The sequence below is a fragment of the Myotis brandtii genome, unplaced genomic scaffold (genome assembly GCF_000412655.1).
Source record: "Myotis brandtii unplaced genomic scaffold, ASM41265v1 scaffold105, whole genome shotgun sequence".
In the NCBI taxonomy this organism is placed as follows: domain Eukaryota; kingdom Metazoa; phylum Chordata; class Mammalia; order Chiroptera; family Vespertilionidae; genus Myotis; species Myotis brandtii.
In genome coordinates, this window is record NW_005353538.1 from 7562241 (window position 1) to 7577749 (window position 15509).

The 15509-nt window shown below is 43.6% G+C and overlaps 1 protein-coding gene across 2 annotated transcripts in view; it reads left to right on the forward strand.

The window, feature by feature from the left end:
• Positions 1-15509, forward strand: part of LOC102263652 (neural cell adhesion molecule 1) — a 311101-nt gene that overhangs the window by 117052 nt on the left and 178540 nt on the right. The gene's annotated exons all lie outside the window — the stretch shown is intronic.

The following is a 15509-nucleotide window of genomic DNA, read 5'->3' on the forward strand; positions in this document are numbered from 1 at the left end:
GCAACCAAGGTACATGCCCTTGACCGGAATCGAACCTGGGACCCTTGAGTCCGCAAGCCGACGCTCTATCCACTAAGGCAAACCAGTCAGGGCCAAATCCATCTTTTAAGTCTCATATTGGTTAGGCTTCCATGTGACCGCTGTAAACAGCAGCCGGGTACTCAGATTTATGAGTTTATACTACGGGGACTTTTACTGGAACACGTGGGTTCTTGCAAGGTTCGAAATACAGGAGCTTTACTCTGCTACGTTTTTCCTGAACAATAATAAACAAACAAAGTGAATCCTATTTTCCACTAGGTTGTTACTCACTTAATTGAATATTTATTTTCTTGAGGACGTTCTCATCCCCTGTGTAATAAAAATCACTACAAAGAGTAAAATTACACTTAAAATAAAGTCACAATTAAATATTTTCCAATAACTTAAGATGATTACCCCAGATAAAGCAATATAGAGGAGGAGATTTCATATGTTAACAATGGGGTGTGTTTTACTAAGCAGGCGGCAGAGGGGTATAACCTCCATGTCCCAGCAGAAGTGTAGTCACAGCACTCTGTCTCACTTGCTCTATGTGCTGCAAATTATTCTGAAAGCAGGCGGCGGAGGGGTATAACCTCCATGTCCCAGCTGGAGGGGAACATTCAGCGGAAGTGTAGTCACAGCACTCTCTGTCTCACTTGCTCTATGTGCTGCAAATTATTCTGCACTGTCCCTGGCGGACGTCCCTGCAGGCCAGCTCCGCGTCCTTGTCCTGATTCCCACGTGCACCAGCTTGCCAGGGACAGCTCCTGCCGCCGGGGCCTCTCTGGGCTGCAGGTTCCAAGTCTGAAATGGCACAATCACGGTGTCTACTCCAGAGGGTTGTTGCTGAGACTTAAACAAACAGACACTTGGACTACTCGGACCTCTGCTTCCTCGAGAAAAAGAGACAAAACGTAGAGCTCTAAAATACAGGGAGGGAGATAGTAGGCTACAGTTGTTCGTATGGGAAAAAATACAACAAATAACAAATAACAGTACAAGAATAAACCCTGCGTTTGGGTACTCACAACAGTAAACCTACTGTTGCCCCACCGTAGAGCTCTAAAATACAGGGAGGGACATAGTAGGCTACAGTTGTTCGTATGGAAAAAAATACAACAATTAACAAATAACAGTACAAGAATAAACCCTGCGTTTTGGGTACTCACAACAGTAAACCTACTGTTGCCCCACCCTGAATTGAGGAGGGAAAGATCATTCATTTTGGTTAACATTGTCATCTGCTCCAAGAATATTCGTGTAAACAGCAACATTGAAATTTTTAAAACAGTGGGCATTTAGGTGGTTAAGAAGCGATTTAATTTCTTTACTTTACACCATTACCTAAGGAGTCTTGGTGTATCCCTTTATAGATTAGCTTTGCCTTCTTCTAAAACCTTCGGGTCCACCGCAAGATCCATACAGCCTTGCAGTGATCAGCAGGAAATGCAATGTTGCCAGTGATGGAACTGCGGAAGAGCGAGCACGCTCCCTTTCGGAAACGGATATAAACTGGCCCGTCTAGGTGGCAGCTTTCCTGCCCATCCTGCGTGAAGTATCACAAGGCCTGCGGGTTTCAGATTCCCGGTTACCGCTGCTTTTGCAAAACTGGGAGGGCTGTGCGCCGAGCCTTAGTTTCCTCCCCTGTTAAGTGGCCCCGGGCTAGTGTACAAAAGGCAATGGCTTGGGCTGCACTGCCCAGGCCCAGCTCCGGCTCTGCCACTTACCAGGTGAGTGATATCGCATAAGTTGCTTTCCTAAGCCTCCGGTGTCCCTGTGGGTGATTAAACCTTCTATGGCAGGAAGTACTTGCTAAGCCTCATTCTCAAATTTGGTTCTACTTACCTCTTACCTGCACCCTTCAGGTCTTTAGAACCCAGAATCAATTGCCGGGCCAGGCTCAGTGTTTAAGGGTGGACAGGAGATCTTGGGTGGAAAGGGAAAGTGGGTTGTTCAAGCCAGAGGTGAGCTGACTTATATACAGAGAAGTCCCCATTCCAGGTCCTTAATTAGCCCATTTTCATGCAAATGAGGACTACAAATCCTCACAGTTTGATTATGCAAAAAGCACTGTCCTGATTGGTCACAGTGCAGCTGCTCTGATTGGTTGGTTAAGATGCTAATGAGGATATAGCTGCACAGCTCCAATTGGATGGGGAAGGACTGAGCCCTATTGGTTGAAATATGATCCTAGAAACTCCTTTTTAAAGGTTGGCTCAGATGACAGAAACACAGTGCAGGCAGGTGCCTTCTGTGATAGCCCCCTGTTTAGCAAAGGCTGCTAGGTTTATAAATTTGAGCCCACATGACCCCCAGGAGCCCTTCTCAACAGGTACATTTGTTCTTAGGGTCAACAGGGGTGATGTAAATGTTTTGAAACTTGATATAGATGGTGACTGCATAATACTGTACTAAATGCCACTGAATTGTACACTTTAAAATGGCTAATTTTGTGTTTATGTGAGTTTTGCCTCATTAAAAAGAGAGAGGGGGAGAGAGAGAGAGAGAGAGAGAGATCCTATGATCAGGTCCCTGGACCTGATTATTACTGATCTTAGGTAATTTCTTCTCTGAAAATTTCTTCCCTTTTTGGAAATTTCTTTGAAAGTCATGGGTCAGGGCCAGACAGTAGCCTAAATAATGTGATTTCAGAAATCTCACAGAGTGCTTTTCACATGTAACGAGTTAATAATTAACCAAATCTCGTAGTAATACCTAAGCTTCTAGAACACCCACTCTTTCATGCAGGGTGATGAGCTTCTTCCTAGCACTCTTTGAAGCGCTCCCAGGGAAGGGAGCAAAGGCTAAAAGTGCTGTAGGTGAATGTGGCCTCAGCTTTGATTTCCATGGGCTGTCCTGCCACAGATAGTGCAAGGCTTGCTGAGAGACAGGATGGAAAAGAACTGGGCTTCTGATGGAGGGCCCCCCACGGGGCACCAATTTCCCCCTTTCTCTATACTCCCCTGAGCTAGAAGGAAAGCAGTTATTATCGCTTCCCATAAAACTAAGGGGCTGTGTCTGTCCTATTGACAAGGAGTGTTTGAGGGCCATTCATGGGCTCCTGCTGAAGCCCTGTGAGAGAAAACCTGATGGAATTAGTTGTCGTAATGGGACACAAATCCACCGTTCTGATGGAAGAGCTATTGGATTCAGGCATTTGGCCTGAGTTGGAGACAGTCTGAAACAGACATTTGTCTCCTTGTGGCTGATATGGATGTCTCAGATTCAGTCGGTTCTGTGGAATTGTTCCATTTCTCTGCACTGTTGTGTTCTGAGAGAGTGGGGGTAAGGGAGTGAATGAGAGATAGAACGAATGAGAAAATGAGTTTATACGTGGCCAAGTATGATTTACTTTCATAGAATCCAAATAGCAGATAGGTGAATGCTGTCTATACTTAATGGTAGTAAGTAAAGCATAATTAGAAATAAAGCATTTAAGTGCTCATGAAATGTAGACCACAAAGAATCCAAATGCTCAGGTCCTGATCCAAATGTTGAACTCCTAATTTTCATAAACAGCAATAGATGATTTTGTATATGAGTTTTAAGAAATTCCATTCTTTTCCCTTATTCCCTTAAAAAATGTAATTGGTGGGTTAAATCACCCTGATGCTGTTTTCCTGTCCAGTGCAGGGTTATTTTTTTAACCTGGGGTAATGGGCTTCTAGGATAATTCCTTCAATACTATTTAACCTCAACCCATGGTCATAAATGTAGTTTATATCTCAAACACACACAATAATAAATTATGTTATTAAATATTCTTTGGGTATTTCCAGATATTAAAAATAATTTTGTGAGACAAGAATTCACAAAATATCACATCAAATAGGTGTGACATATTTTTGTTATTCCTCTTTATTCTGTCATTTTTTATTCCATGTTACACGATTTTTAAAAAATATTTTTTATTGATTTCAGAGAGGAAGGGATATATATATATATATATATATAATGAGAGAGAATCATTGATCGGCTGCCTCCTGCACACCCCACACTTGGAATCAGGCCACAACTGGGGCATGTGTCCTGACTGGGATTCGAACTATGACCTTTTGGTTCATAGGTCAACACTCAACCACTGGCCCATGCTGGCCAGGCCATGTCACACGATTTTATGTCACCATGTATGGCATAAAACACACTGCTGGGAGGAATCTAGACATCAGCTGTTGGATCCCTCTGAATTCCTGAACCAATGTGCATAATTTCTAGTTGTTATGTACATATTTTCTGGACATTCATTGAATATTTTAAAGGTAGTATTAGTGACCTGGAAAAGCTGAAGAACTGCTTTTGAGGGCCTCCAGTTTCATGATGAATTAGAGATGATTTTGATGTTATAATTAATTTAATCACAAATGTAATTTAGAGGTAACATTCATGTAAATAGCAGTTTGAGGAGTTCATTGCCATTACTGTGGCAGTTCCCCCCACCCACTGCATATAGCTTTCTAAGCTACATCATCACTACATGTCAAATGAAAGGTTGGGCTAGATTATTTCATTTCTCTTCTAATTCTAACTTTAACTAAATATTTTATATTTTGTTATTTAAAAAGTAATATATGTTAATTGTTAAAAATTTACAAACTCAAAAGAGGACAATTAAAATTACCCACTAAATGAACACCTTCAACATATTAACATTTTGGCGTCTATCCTTTGAGTCTTTTTTTCTATGTAAAAATACATATGTTTTATACACCACAGCTTTTATATTACAGTACAAACTATTTTATAGTGTGCTTTCCTTATTATAGCATAATTCCTCCATCCTATATAATAAAAGCCTAATATGCTAAGTGTCTGACCATTTGACCATTTGACCAGTCGCTATCATGCGCATTGACCACCAGGGGGCAGGCGCTTCAACCGGTAGGTTCGCTTGCTGCTGGGGTCTGGCTGATTGGGACTGGGTGAGATGGGCTGGACACGCCCTGGAGCCCTCCCTCGGTCCCTCCCCGGCTCCAATTTGTGCCGGTGGGATCCCTTGGCCTGGCCTGTGCCCTCTCACAATCCAGGACTCATCGGGGGATGTCGGAGACCCAGTTTCGGCCCAATCCCCACAGGCCAGGCAGATGAACCCAACCGGTGCACGAATTCGTTATTATATATTTTCTACTGTATTTTTTGCTGTCTGAAGATAGCCTGCAGAATACTTAATCAGCTAATTTATTTAACCAGTTTTTATCATTGAACATTAGTTTACTTACAAGTTTTTACCCTGTCACCAACATTAAAATGTACATTCTTGCATCTTTCTATGCTCAGCTTATATTCTCAGTACAAATTCCTACAAATGGAATAGCTAGATGTGAGAGTAGAACTACCTCTGAGACACGTTACATAGTGGCACAGAGCACAGACTGCCCTCCTGAAAGGCCAGTTCTCCTGTGGACTCAGGGCTCAGGTGCTGCCTTACACATCCCTAGTTCTCCAGGTGCTGGGTCCATATGGCTCAGCGAGCTGCACAGCTACAGAACATCAAGGTGCACCTTTTGGCCAGAGGGTCTTTTCAGTTTCCCTTCATAAAGAAGTGTCAGTTCAATAACATGGGGGTTTCTCTGGGGATGAAATCGGTGTGGGTAGTAAGTTGTTTATCTGACAGTAATCGAATCCAGTCCTTAGCTGAATTGGATCTACTGGTGATACCTACCTAAGGGGATTGCTCCAAGTTGAGTCAATAAAGCAATTTCAAATGGAAGAAAGCCTGTACTCCCTGTTTGGAGAATAAATAGACAAAGGACTTTTCCTTGGAAACGTTGTTAATTAAAATGGAGTTTGAAGCACCCTTGAGCTGTGAGAAGCAGATTCAGTATTTCTCAGAAGTCATCTTTTATGAAATGTGACTCGAATTTCCATCTCGTGCCTGATCTGAACAGAAGCCTTGCAGCCCCCCTCACTCCCCAGAGTTTGCATGGGGCTCTGGGTAAGCGAGGAAGCCTGGAGTAGATAAGCTGGGAAAAACCATAACATGTCACTAAAAGGAAATTTAATTAGCATGATTTAGCTTGGTCTGATGATAAAAGCAGTTTATTGCCTCACAATTAGGTGAAGGAATAGTGTTTTTCTTTTTTTTTTCCTCCTGGTTTGCTTTTAGGAAAATTTTGTGAAATCTAGATTTAAAAACTATTCCATAACTTCTCTCAGTATGAATATTAATGCTGATGACCCAGACCTCCCTAGCCTGTGCTGCTTGTATGATGGCAATGATGGCCTTCCTGATAGTAATGCTGTTAGTGACTCTCATTCCGCCCATACCCACAGCCAGTTCCCTCAAGTACCTGGGGGTCCCTCGGGGGATGTCTCCTCTCCTGTCTTTTCTCTGAGCCCCCTTTGAGTCCAGCCCCGCACCTCTGCCTTGGCTTCTGGCTCCTGCTGCCCAGGTGCTGTCTCTACTTCCAACCACAGGAAGAGATCAGCGTCAGCTAATACTTGGCGAGTTTGGTTGATTGCATCCTCAGGGCACCTGACTTGTGTTCCTTGGAGCTCACACTTCAACCAGGTCACACTGTTACCTGCAAAGGGGAGTTTGCTCCTTCTCCAGGTTCGCTGTCACACGTAGCCTCAGGGACACCAGAGCAGCTTGTTGTGCCCTGTGTCACTAGAGTCCCTCGTCAGAAAGCCTTCTTTGGCCGGTGTGGCTCAGTGGTTGAGTGTCAACAACTGAGCTTCAACCAGGAGGTCACAGTTCATTTCCCCTTTAGGGCACATGCCCGGGTTGCCGGCTCAATCTCTAATGTGGAGCATGCAAGAGGCAGCTGATCAATGTTTCTCTCTCATCATTGATGTTTCTATCTCCCTCTCCCTTCTTCTCTAAAATCAATAAAAACATATTTAAAAAAAATTTTAAGTCTTCTTTGGTTTTTCTATGTGGGCCTTCTCTTCTCTGGGGATGGATCTGTGAGCCTCTACCTGCCGTCTTCAGAGTCACTGAGTCCCAGCACCCTGGAGTCATGGTGGCGAGCCTTGTTCCCTCCGGCCTCCAGGTAAATGCAGTTGCTGGATGTGCCTCGACCTCCGCTCACAGACATCAGACAGACTCCCCTCTCCTAAGCTCACCAGGTATGCTCAGGGATGTCTGGACCTGGATTCAGGCTCCTGGTCTATGAAATCGGCAAGTACAGCAGAGAAACTGAGGCCCAGAGAAGTGAAACAACCCACCCAGCTAGCAAGTGATGACTTGTTCCAATCCCATGCTCTTGTAAGAATTCCTGATACTTAGCTGGAGCCCAATGTCAGCCAGTTTAGCACCAGGGCCGGCTTCCTGTGCAAGTGCCATCCTCAGCATCTAAACCTTACCTGAGGCATTAGCCATGCCCTTCACAACCTGGTCCTGACCTTGAGGAAGGCTCCTTTTCCCTTGACTCCTCAGGGTGCTATTGAATTTCACTGGATAAACCCTGAAAATCTAGTGGTAGATAATGGTTACACCTGACAAATTACATAGAGGCTTAAAAGTTTGCTGGGAAATTCTCTCCTTATTATCTTAGCAGAGAACTAAAGAGAGACTGAGAAGTCATGTTCGCTGTGGGGACTTTGACCTCTGTTGCTTTTGAGGGACCAGGTTGCCTGGTCTCCAAGTCTTTTCAGATGATGGCTAATAGCGTTATGTTTTGGTGGAAAGCCAGAAGTTGGTTTTTTCTTTTCCCTCATTCATGCTGTTGCTTGAATGGCATTTGGGGCCTTCTCCATGCTGTCGTGATTAACCCCTAGTCAGAGGAAGCAGGGGGCTATTCAAAGGGAAGCACAGCATTTATAACAAGGATAAAAGCCCTCTGAAGGGAGAATACTGATATAGGAAGGCCTGGGACAGAGTTCCACCCTGAAGTGACTGCTGTGTCTCACCCCAGGATTGTCTGGGGAATGATGGGCCCAGGCATCATTTCGTCACAGGCTGCCGTGTTCCTTATGTGGCCTTGCCCACAGGTACACGTCTAAAAACCGCTGATGCGTTTAAGCACATTCTTTATGTCTTGAAATGTTTTAATATACTTCATTGACTTGCCTTATTTTCATAAATTTCTCCTTCTCGGAGGAAAATGTGAACATTTCTCATTCTTCTAACTTCAGTTTTTATGAGGTTGACATTTTCCCTAGCGTATTGTTGGCTATAAATTTTTGAGATATAGTAAATGACTCTAGCTGATCTAAAGAGCCAGTTACAAAAAGAATGATGCAGAAAGGAATGCAGAAGAAAATAGTCAGTGTTTTAAATTTCATATTTGTCCCCAAATCCAGAGCTATGCTTTCAAGAAATTTTGTATTAATTGTAGAATTCTCTAGTAACTTAAAAGGCATTTTCATAAAGAAAAGAGTATTATTTGAGATTGCATAGTAAGCTCCGCACATAAACATGACCCTTTAACACCCATAACAAAGTCCTGCTGTTCTCGGTTCCGTCCTTGCTGTTTTAGCTACACAGCCTTTCGGTGAGTTCTCTCCAAACCATGTCTTTGTGTGGAGGGCAGACTCTAAGATGATCCTGTGATTCCCACCCCTGGTTTTCACTCACACCCTCGTGTATTCCCCTCCCCCAAGTGTGAGTGGGACCCAGGACTAACCAATATCATACAGCAGAGGCCTTCTATGGTTGCATTTCTTAGGATGGGATGTCTGCTCCCCTGAGAGACTCTCCCTTTCTGGCCATGTTGGAAAGGCCCATTGGCAAGGACCTGAGCATAACCTCCCCTGTCACCCCAGGGAGACCCTCAGTCAGCTGTCTGTGAGGACGTGAATGCTCCCAACAGCCCCATGGGCTTGAAAGAGGATCCTTGCTCAGTTCAGCCAACATTCTGATGGCAGCCCTGTGAGACCTGGGGAAGAAGGCCCAGCCAGCGGTGCTTGGGTTGCTGACCCACAGAATCTCATTTTAAGCTACTAAGTTGGTTGTAATATTGTTATACAGCAATGGATAACATACATTCTGGTATAGACGTGTCCTCCGAATCTGACATCTATATAATCATGTGATTATCTATTATTGAAAGTTTCTTGAGCATCTCCTACAATGCCAGGCTTGGTGTTAGGTGCCAGAGAAACAGAGAATGAATAAATCATAGTCTCTTTAAACTACATCGATGATCAGCATTGTATAGGGTGATAGAGACATAGCGATAAAAGTCGTCTGAGTCTCTTACGGGAACAGGGATGCAGGGATCCTAGCCTACAGGCCGGGAAAGAGGACGGGCAACAGCAGGAAGGACTCTCTGGCACAGGGCCACCTGCACTGCATGTAACGGTGACTGCAGATAGCCAGGGGAAGTGTGGGAGAGGGCAGGAGGTGGTGCACAGAGACAGGGAGGGGGCAGCTTTCTTGAAGGCATGGACTTAGGAAATAGCAGAGTTCTGGGAGCTGCAAGCAATAGGGTAAGAAAGTAAGGGGTGCTAAGGGAGTGCATAGGGATGGAATAATGGAGGATCTAGTCCACACTGTTAAGGAACGTGGGTATTATCCTCTCTGCAGAGTGGGCCATTGAAGAGTTTAAACAGGATGATGAGGACATGTTTGCATTTTAGAGGGAAGACCCAGCATGTTGAATTTGAGTGCCTACAGGATATCCAAAGTGGAATAGGCAGTTGATCATATTATTCATTAAACTGTAAGACTTCTATCTCTCACCTGACTTTATGGCTCCGTAGCACAGAGCACATGGAGAGTGTGTGGATTTACTGAGATGGAGCTATAGGGGAAGTGTCATCCTCCGAGAAGAGCCTGGCTGCCATTAAGAGCTGGACGTGGAGAGAGTATTGTGTAAGATGCACTGGCTGAGGGTGGTGTGTTCAATGAGAAGAACGCCCAGAGGACATGGTAGAAAGGGTCTCAAGAGGGGCATCAACACTGGAAAGGGCCCTGGGAGTGTCATGGAATGAGGGAGTCTGCAGGAGGTCGAACTTGCTCTTCTCTTGTGCAGAAGCCACGCCATGAGGCACTGGGTCTTCATGTGTCCTGTGCTTATAGCACCTTCCAGGAGACGAGGAAGGTCAGGCCAGTTTATTGAATGACAATTTGAAACTTGCAACTCTTAAATTCAGAACCTGAGTTGTATTCATTCTGTCATTGTTTTGAGCAGAGGGTGCAGATTGTTTCCTCTTGACCTTAAAAGAAACTAGTAAGCGTGGAGTCCAGTGACCAGCCCATTCCTGCACCTTCACGCCTCTCCAACTGCCCCACCAGTTAGTGGCAACTGCTTTTGTAGCCGGCTCAGTGTGGGGTGCTCCACGGCCCCTTCCCCCACCACTGCTGAGAGCAAAGTGGATTCACCTGACAAAGACCCGTTAACCTGGGGAAAGTCATTCACTTCTAGAGGTTCCCATAGATTGGAAACGTGGCTCTCCTCAACTGAAATCTGCTACGTCTGTTGTGAGGCATCTTTTCCTAGTCATGGAGCCTTAGTTTTCCACCTACTTCATTGCTACACTCATGCTCTGGTTAAGCAGCATGGAACAGTGCGGGAGTGGTCACTCACTATGTGGCAGCTGGTCTTCAAGAGGCAGAAAGTGGGAACTGCCAGTGCCTCGCCTGTAACTGCCAGGGTGTCACCTTAGGCATGTTCCACTGGCCAAGGCAGCCCAGGGCCCACCTCCTGATGGCCAGGCCACACTGCCCAGAGGAGAGGGGATGGGACATACTGTTGCCGCCATCTTGGTAAAGTATGCTCTGCCATAACCCATCATTCCTTCCCATTAAATGGAGAAAAGGCGTGGTTTCAGGGATAATGTACATAAAGCACTGGGCACAACAGCAAGCGCCTACTCAATGGTCTGCTATTGCTAATCTAGTGGAAACAGAGAACAGATAGAAATGGTTAACCAGGGCCTGTCTCCTCAGTAGAATTCTATAGAGAGTCTGGTGTCTTACTTAGGACATAGAATAATGAATAAGAATATATCAGAGAAGGCAGAACAATGTGAGAGTCTCAAAATAGTCTGATTGAAGTAGAAAAAAAATATTTTTAAGATTAAATATTTCCCGACTTTAAAGTATTTGTCTCTAGGTTTTATAGATCTTGGTTGCTTCACTTGAAAAGACAATTCAGAAACATTTTCAGACGAGACATTTAATGCGATGTGATGCCCACCCTTTCGGGATGATTCAGCATTTCTGTGGTACTGTAGTGGCTGCCCAGGGAGAGGTGAGAATCAGCGTCTCTTTTTTGGCGTTCTGAGCTGAATTGGATATTGACAGTCCTTTGTATGCAGTGTAGCCATCTTCATCTTAAAAACCTAATCCAGGTCCTTCAGAAAGTATGTGTACATTTTTTTTAAAAAATGCTCTGTATCTTTGTAAGGTTCAGATGATTGGGAGTTCTAGTTTTAGAAGTTGGTTTAAAAAGTTCCCCCTTCCCATGACCCTATAAACCTAGTTTAAATTATTCATAGTTGGTGTAAGTGATTGAAAAGGCTGAGTGTTGTGTGAGGTATACGCTGTGAGAGACTCAGGCTTCCCATTGCTCTCATCCAAAAAGTTCTGAACTGAAAATTTTTATTTTTTAAATTCCTGTATTTAAACATCAATACTGTGTTTATATATCACCTGCATTTCATTTCCTCGGTGCTCCCGGTATTTGCCCTGGACATTAAGTTTTAGTTGTTGTCACTAGTCACTGATTTTTTTCTAGAATTGTGGATGAGTTCACAAGGTATTGATCAAGATGCTGAAAATACATGAAGGAATACATAAAAATGGTGCTTACGTGACTGACCAATATTGTAGGAAAGTTTTGGACTTCACTGGAGAACTCTTTACAAATGTATAGTCTAAGTATATTTTACTTCCAATACTTTGCCCTTCATCCCCGACCTATGTTTCACCTATAATCTCAAAAGTAGGTGAATTATGGAAGTGAATATTTCCAATAAAGAGGAAGCTCTTAGATGACGAAGGCAAGCCCTTCTGGTTATGACCACTGGCAATGAGACTAACATTCACAGACGCAGAAGAGATCTGCTTTGAAATTTCCCATTTCCCATTCGCCTCTGGCCAGCTTGGTTGGCTTGCAAATGGGACAAATACATGGAACTCACATCCTGTCCCCCTTACGTCTAAAACAAATGAACTGCAACCAAGACAACTGTTTCATTTCCTGCTTCTAAACCAGCGGTTCTCAACCTGTGGGTCGCGACCATCGGAAAACACATATAGCATATCAGATATTTACATTACGATTCATAACAGTAGCAAAATTACAGTTATGAAGTAGCAACGAAAATAATTTTATGGTTGGGGGTCGCCACAACATGAGGAACTGTACTAAAGTGTCACGGCATTAGGAAGGTTGAGAACCACTCAACCTAGAATCTAAACTATCAGTGCAGCTTGTCTTGGACTTTGCTGTGGCGACGGTAATTGGCATTGATCACGACAATGACAGGAATGAAGCGATTGGCTGTGCTGTGCTCTGGGTGGACCATTGACATTAGGAAACTTGACCTAGGGTTTCGTGTTTGACCGACATGTACACTTAAATGGGAATGTGGTTTTCACTGGATTAGTTCACTTGATAAAAGGAGAGTCCACCTCGATGGTTCGGGCTGTGAGCGCCTCACCTGTGGCAGCCACAGGCCGCAGGTGTGCAGAGGGTTCCCCCAGGAGAAGCACCCCGCCTGCTCGCTGTCATCCACCAGGAAGCCAGAGACACGCGCTCACAATGGATGCCTTTCTCGCACTGATATTATTTTATTGTGGTAAGATATAAATATAACATTTCTCGTTCATGACGTGGACAATGTTGTGCAACTACCACCTCTGTGTAAATCCAAAACATTTTCATCACCCCAAAGGAAAACCCTGTATCCTTAAACCGTCTCACCCATCCTTTCCTCCCCCAGCCTGGCTGGGTTCTGTCTCTATGGATTTGCCTGTTCTGGACAAATGCAGTCATACGATCCATGGCCTTTTGTGTCTGGCTTCTTTCACTGAGCATAATGTTTTCATCATGAGTGATTTTTACTGAATGCCTATGATGTGCTGGGCATTGGACATACAGTAACAGACAAAACGAAGAGCTTCCCGTCCTCATGATTTTCATGCTGGAGTGGTAGAATCAGAGCAAAAAAATAAGTAAATCAATGAAATAACCTTAACCATGCTAGTGCCATGCAGAAAACAAACAGGGCCCTGGGCTAGAGAATAACGGAGGGAAGGAGGGGTTTGCTACTTAAAAGAAAGCTCAGGGAAGACATCTCCAAAGAGATGACAAGTTTTGTGCTCAGAGTCTTCGTTTTCAGCATGAGGTCTGAACTTGATATTCAACCCACTAGCACAGGCCTTCTCTGGGCCTTATTCCACCGCCTCTGGAGACCACTGAGCTTACTAATCTAAATTAGTTATGCTAAGCTTTCAGATCAACTGCATCATTACAAGATGCCCAGTTCACAGGGGCTAAGGAGGCACCCCGTGGGCCTGCACAGCTGACATGACTTGGATGTGGGCTCACACATTCCGCTCAGTTCCCAGGTACCACTCGTATGTTTCATAAGCTAGCTTCAGTAGAACTTCAAACCACTCGCATGATCTATGCTAGACAAGCAAGAAGCTTTCGTCCATTCTGACCCTGTTAGGCTACATAGCCTTTAGGAAAAAGACAAAATCAGACTTAAATTAAGTGAACACTTATTAAGCACTCATCAGCATTAACTTGAAATCAGTTCTCAGAAAACACTGGATGAGTGACTGACATCTTATTTGGCCCTTAAGGTAGAAATAATGCACATATACGCAGTGCAGTCATATATCTTCTCAGAAAAGATGGAAGGCATTTCTGATCATGTTATTCCAGATTTATCTGGAAAGGTATTTCAGGTATCCAGACAGTTCTAATCAGCTGCAGGAATTGAAATTATTTTCTGTGGGAACCCTGACTACTTCTGTTAAATGCACGCATGGTGTGGAATTATTGGCACGCTGATGTAGTGGGGAGATGTGGAAGTGGCAATCCATGTCTCATTGCTCTCTCTTCCTCACTGGGCCGCTGGTCTTTAACCATTAACACTCCTTGGAGTGGGCTGTGATGGTGTACATTGCAAAATCAATGTCTTCGTGCCTGCAGGCAGGAGTAACATGACTAGTAACATCATTACTGGCTCAGTCTTTCAAAATTGGAGTGATATAATACATTTAAATGGATGCTTACTTTTACGTCAGATGGTAAAAATGAATTTCACAAACAAAAAGAAGTCTAAAATTGAAATGATATAATATCTTTTGCTCTTGAACTTATTTTCCCATGAGCTAAAAACTTATTTTATCTATAATTTGTTAAATGCTTATGGTGTGTTAGATTCTGTTCTAAAGATTGACATACATCATCTCATTCAGTCCTCCAGCAATCCTTTGCCGTTGGTGTCACTGCTATCCCCATTATCGGTGAGGAGGCTGAGGCTTACCCACTACTGCCAGGTGTATCTGGACCCAGTCTGGAGCCTTGGATTTTAGATCAGCAAACTCTCATTGATCACTCAGTGCTAGGTACAATGGGACATATGAAACATAAATGACAGATATCTTGTAAGACATTTAAAATAGAAAACTTAATTTTGTTCTAATGGACAAAATGAATTGACAAGCAAAATAAGACCTGAAGCAGGGGGGCAAAGAACAGACTGACATACCTCGATGTGGGGTTGAGGGAATGAGAAGAGATAAACCAAAAAACTTATATACTTATATGCATAGCCCATGGACACGGGCAATAGGTAGTGAAGACCTGGAAGGGGGCTAGGGCCCGGGAGGAGGGGGAAAATGGGAGATATTGATAATACTATCAACAATAAAAATATATATATTTTAAAAAATAGTTACAAAAATAAACAGAAAACGTAAAGGTGTTGACCAGAGATAAAATACATAATGTTTAGTTTAATATATATATATAAAGATGGTTGCATACAGATATATATACTTTATAAACATACATATGTTTCTTTGCTCTGTCAGCTAAGAGGGCTTAAAGAACTAACATTTCAGTAGCAACAAGCATATTTAGTGCCCAGTCTTGGTTTCTCAGACGATTCTCCAGTGAAAGGAACCAGGGTTCCTGGCAGAAATGGCTGATCCTAGGACTGGGACAGGAAATGTACATCCTGCAGTGCCAGAAAGTAAGGAAGGACTCAGAAAGACAGACAGAAAAGAACCAGGTGATGGGGACAGGACAAAGGAAGAGCTTCTGGCAGCCAAAATTGAAACAATTTAAGCACCAAAATAAACAAAGTAGTATTGGATTATAACCCAGAGTACAAAATAAACACCCCTGAGATCATACTGATGCAAGTAAATGACTGAATAAATTGACATATGTGGAGAAGAGACAAATTTTACATGAGGAATTCCAAATAAATTATGTAGATTCTCCACCCTAAGGAACCGACAGCATACCCCTTTCCCCCTCTCCCCACTTATGAGGGGTTGCACATGACGGCTCCTTTCCTAGAGTGTGGAAAAGGGAGAAAAGGGGTAATATGATTGTGGAAAAACTTGATGA